The 5,821-nt window shown below is 44.9% G+C and overlaps 1 pseudogene; it reads right to left on the bottom strand.

Moving 5' to 3' along the window:
• LOC135962925 (large subunit ribosomal RNA) overlaps nucleotides 1-5,610 on the bottom strand; it is a 6,749-nt pseudogene extending 1,139 nt beyond the window's left edge.
• Nucleotides 5,611-5,821: the final 211 nt, after the last annotated feature.

Genomic DNA, 5,821 nt, shown 5'->3' with positions numbered 1-5,821 from the left:
CTCTTATGTCTCCTTACACTGCCAGATTAGAGTCAAGCTCAACAGGGTCTTCTTTCCCCGCTAATTATTCCAAGCCCGTTCCCTTGGCTGTGGTTTCGCTAGATAGTAGATAGGGACAGATGTGTCCTGGTTTAACGTGAGCACCTGCCGCAAGGGCCCAAACTCACGGTGCTCTTAACACCGGGCAGAAACAATGCGTCCACCTACGCCCCCATGCACAGCAAAAAAGCCATACACGAGTACCAATTTGAAATTATGTATTTGGACATAACCTCCCCCTTGGTGAGGAGCGGAGCACTATCTAAAACTCCTTCCGTTCTATGGGTCACGGCACCCGGTTGCAATGCAACTCCACACCGAGCTTGCGCTCTACCCGCGATTTGGGTCTAAACCACAGCCACCACGAAGCTCCCCGAAGGGCCGCACCAACTGTCAGGCTGGAACCGAAGTTCCAGGGGCTCCTGACACCCGTGGTACCAGAATTAAGCCTCCGGTCAGGCCTCGTAGCCGAAGCTACTACCAAGTAGAACTCCAAATAGTTCGGGACTGGTCACCCAACAGCAACGACACAGCAAACATACATCAACATAAAGAGACAAAGAACAACACAAGACGCCACACACTGAACAGCCGCTCTCACGAGCGACGCTTTGTGCCACATGGTGCGACACCAGCAAGGGACGACACGAACAAACGATTGCGACAATAGACAAAGCTCCCTCACGGGTAGCCTTCACATTACAACGCGCAAGTCAAGAACAGGTAGCAGCAAACAGCAAAACAGCAGGGAGAGGTGCGAGACGGTGCACTGCTGGGAGGGACAGATAACGCGTATCAGCCCCCGCCAACGAACATACCCATATCTGCAAACCGGGCCAGGCGATGTACAATACCTGTGCGAAGGCACATTGGCAGTTGAACACCACCACGAATGATCACATCAGGGGGTGGGAGACCACAATCTCAATGAGACTATGATCACTCACACCAAAGTCATCCCTAATCTTCCAGCTAAAACGGTATTCTGTCATTGCCCCCACATTGGCTAACGTCACGTCAATGTCACTACATCCTCTTGGACCATCAAAAGTGTACATCTCACTAGGCTCATTGAGGACAATGAGCCGCTTTGTGACCAGCCATTCACTAAGCATGACACCTCGCAAGTAGTTCTGATGAGCAGAAGTATTCCCGCTCATCTTAGAGAACCACATGCGAGAGCATGCATTTGCGTCTAAACCAAGGATTACAGGTGAACTACTATCCAGTAGTAGTACCGAATCCATGTACCCTAAATAGGGTTCAAGAGGTCCCCCAAACCTACAGTAGATGCTTGTCAGTAGCATCCTACCAAAACCACCCTCCACGCTAACGCAGACTCCCCAATCACTCCTACTAACAACCGTACAGTTAATGTGACTGTCCTTTATTATAACAGCGGCGTTGCCCCCCAAGTCCGTAAACGCACGCATACCCCCCGGCAAACCCCTGATGTGACCATCCGTGGTATACGGCTCCTGCACGAGTGCAAAAGTCGCATTCAGGTTGTACATCGCCTGACCTAGTTCACAATTCACCGAATATGCCCGCTGGCAGTTAAGCTGCAGAATTTTAATATCCGTACCCTCCATCTTAATGGCGCGCGTTTGCCCTCGCTACTATACCGCTATATACCGGACAGGCGGCTGACATCATAAGATGATTCGCCGGGAGTCCCTTAAAAGCACAATTTCTACAGTGGATCTCGTTGACACAGCGAGATGCCAAATGGCCAACCTGTCCGCATAGGCGACAAACTCCTTCCGTCATTCTGCAGTCCCTCACAAGGTGATCAAAGCCCAGGCATCTAAAGCAACTCGGCACGGCATCATGTGGGCGAACCAGGAAAGAAAACCATTTAATATAACACCGGCCATTGTCCAGCAATTGCTGCATGGCCTCGCTACTGCCCTCTAAAACAACACTAACCGGCCCGCCTGTAGGCTTCCACGGAGCTGTCACCAATCTAATTGAGCGTTTGTAGTCATCAGGAGTCATCCTACGCCTAAAATTTAGGTCGTAGAGCTCCTGCATAAACTCATCGGGAGATATCTCCGGATGAACGCGCTGCACGACCACCCTTGGACCTAGCTTGTCCTTTACCGAAACCTCCAACCCAACCTCACCGAACTTGGCATTCTTCGCAACCTTCTCCCTCTCAGCTACGGACGGGGTCCTAATGACCGCTCCGCCATCGCGCATAGGCCGCAACGTGTGCACGCGAACACCCAAAGTGGGGCCAACCTCCCTCTGCACTTTCTCTACCACTTCCTTGGATGAGACACCCTGCTTCCCCTTAACCACCACCGACCACGTTTCCACAGGCTTTGGCACAACAGCAACCGGAGCAGCAACAATAGCCCCACCAGAAACACCGCTACGCCTAGTAGTCACCGGAGGTGCCATGGGAGCCCTAAAGGCCGCCGACTGCACCCCAGCCACCTTACCACCCTCGTACACATCTAGGCGCCCCTTCAACCGCTCATTCTCTGCCATAAGGCCAAAAAGCAGCACCTCAAACTTGCTGGAATGCTCCATCACGCCCTTGGCCAGCTCAGCCCCAACACCATCAGCCATCACCAACTCCAGCAACGCAGCACTCACGGCCTTCATCTGGCCAACTACACCAGTGTCCATGACTGGTTGTGGCCTTTTACGTGCACGCACCCTCTTGAGGGTAGGACCGGATGTAACATCCGACACCTCCATAGCATCACCAGCAGCTGGAACATCGGCAGGAGCAGCATCAGGAGTAACAGCAGCAGTACGTTTGGGCTTAGGAGAGCCGACCTTAAATCGTTTGACTTCATCCTCCATCTCTGTGCTCGATAACTCGCTCTCCGTATGTCTAACAATACGTACGCTTACCGGCGGCAAGTAGATAGGGACAGTAGGAATCTCGTTAATCCATTCATGCGCGTCACTAATTAGATGACGAGGCATTTGGCTACCTTAAGAGAGTCATAGTTACTCCCGCCGTTTACCCGCGCTTACTTGAATTTCTTCACTTTGACATTCAGAGCACTGGGCAGAAATCACATTGTGTCAACACCCGCTAGGGCCATCACAATGCTTTGTTTTAATTAGACAGTCGGATTCCCCAAGTCCGTGCCAGTTCTGAATTGATTGTTAATTGATAGTCGTTATAATTTAAAAGGAATATATCTTGCGATAATTCCCTAAAAATTTTAGCAAGAAAGTTCCACAATTGGCTACGTAACTACTATCCGGGGAACAAGATCCGAGAATCTCTATTTACCCAGAACGAGTACATAAACCATGTTATTGCTTCCCAATCAAGCCCGACTATCTCAATCTTCAGAGCCAATCCTTATCCCGAAGTTACGGATCTAATTTGCCGACTTCCCTTACCTACATTATTCTATCGACTAGAGACTCTTCACCTTGGAGACCAGCTGCGGATATTGGTACGGCCTGTTGAGAAGTTTGCGTGACCCCACCATAAATTTTCAAGGTCCGAGGAGAAAATATCGACACAACAGTAAATGTCATGCTCTTCTAGTCCATCTACCATATCTCTCTTCGAAAGACTTCCATGGTAGTACGACTATAAAACAGAAAAGAAAACTCTTCCGATACCTCTCGACGGCTTCTTTATGGTCGTTCCTGTTGCCAGGATGAGCACAAGGCCCATATTTAATAACAAACGGATACTCAACAGGTTACGGAATTGGAACCGTATTCCCTTTCGTTCAAAATTATTCAAGTGTTTAATTACTAAGCAATTTTACTTCCTTTTCATTATAACTTGAAAATTTTCGGCTTTCGCCTTAAACTTAGGACCGACTAACTCGTGATCAACCACTGTTCACACGAAACCCTTCTCCACTTCAGTCCTCCAAGGTCTCATTCGATTATTTGCTACTACCACCAAGATCTGTACCAATGGCAGCTCCATGCAGGCTTACGCCAAACACTTCTATGCTCACCATTGTACCCTCCTACTCACTAAAGTTTCAAAGTTTATAATCCAACCGAAATTGAACATAAACCATTTACTTTAGCGGTAATGTATAGGTATACAACTTAAGCGCCATCCATTTTAAGGGCTAGTTGCTTCGGCAGGTGAGTTGTTACACACTCCTTAGCGGATTACGACTTCCATGTCCACCGTCCTGCTGTTTTAAGCAACCAACGCCTTTCATGGTATCTGCATGAGTTGTTAATTTGGGCACCGTAACATTACGTTTGGTTCATCCCACAGCGCCAGTTCTGCTTACCAAAAGTGGCCCACTGGGCACATTATATCACAACCACTACCTTCATACCAAGAAAGGTGAGGTTCTTACCCATTTAAAGTTTGAGAATAGGTTAAGATCGTTTCGACCCTAAGGCCTCTAATCATTCGCTTTACCAGATAAGATTATTTTACATAATTTTTAAATGCACCAGCTATCCTGAGGGAAACTTCGGAGGGAACCAGCTACTAGATGGTTCGATTGGTCTTTCGCCCCTATACTCAATTCTGACAATCGATTTGCACGTCAGAACTGTTTCGGTCTTCCATCAGGGTTTCCCCTGACTTCAACCTGATCAAGTATAGTTCACCATCTTTCGGGTCACAGCATATATGCTCAAGGTACGCTCTAGTTAGAGGTATAAATAATATAAATACTATTATACATAACTGTATAGAACGCCCCGGGATTGAATTAATAGACTATAAATAGGCTAAAAACTAATCCCATTAAATTAAGTTATGTTAATTACGCTATTAGGTTTTTATTCCCAATAACTTGCAAATATGTTAGACTCCTTGGTCCGTGTTTCAAGACGGGTCCCGAAGGTATCCTGAATCTTTCGCATTGTTAATCATATAAGTGCATATAATAAACATAAAGATCAATGATCAATATGCTATTATAAAATATAAATATTTAAGCACTATATATAATAAATCTATCAACACTTTATCAAATCAAAAGCATTTATTCGATATTAAAATGCAAGCAAAATAATTTGAATAAACTTAAGCAAATGATCTTATGATAAATATATTTATGTTAATAGATTACAATGTCCTTTATAGAAAAAATGCACACCATTATTATAATATTATAAATATTAAAATCATAAAGATGAATTTTCCATAACGGATATTCAGGTTCATCGGGCTTAACCTCTAAGCAGTTTCACGTACTATTTAACTCTCTATTCAGAGTTCTTTTCAACTTTCCCTCACGGTACTTGTTTACTATCGGTCTCATGGTTATATTTAGTTTTAGATGGAGTTTACCACCCACTTAGTGCTGCACTATCAAGCAACACGACTCTTTGGAAATGCCATCTAGTAATCATTAACGTTATACGGGCCTGGCACCCTCTTTGGGTAAATGGTCTCATTTAAGAAGGACTTAAATCGTTAATTTCTCATACTAGAAATTTGACATTCCATACACTGCATCTCACATTTGCCATAAAGACAAAGTGACTTAGTGCTGAACTATTTTCTTTTCGCTCGCCGCTACTAAGAAAATCCTTGTTAGTTTCTTTTCCTCCCCTCATTAATATGCTTAAATTCAGGGGGTAATCCCATATGAGTTGAGGTTGTAATAAAAAAATTTTTTAAATCATAAAATATCAAAACCACAAATAGAAATCATTTCTTTTATTTTCTGTTTAAATAAAAAATTCTTTTTAATAGAGAGGCAATCCTAGTTTCATAAAAAAATATTTTATGCTAGACCTTCCTCAATAAAAAAATGAATATAAAATATATAATACTAGCTGACCCGGTGCGCTTCGCCACCCCAATTAGAAG

The sequence above is a fragment of the Calliphora vicina genome, chromosome X (genome assembly GCF_958450345.1).
Source record: "Calliphora vicina chromosome X, idCalVici1.1, whole genome shotgun sequence".
NCBI classification, from domain to species: Eukaryota; Metazoa; Arthropoda; class Insecta; order Diptera; family Calliphoridae; genus Calliphora; species Calliphora vicina.
This window is presented reverse-complemented; position numbering and strand designations above follow the sequence as displayed.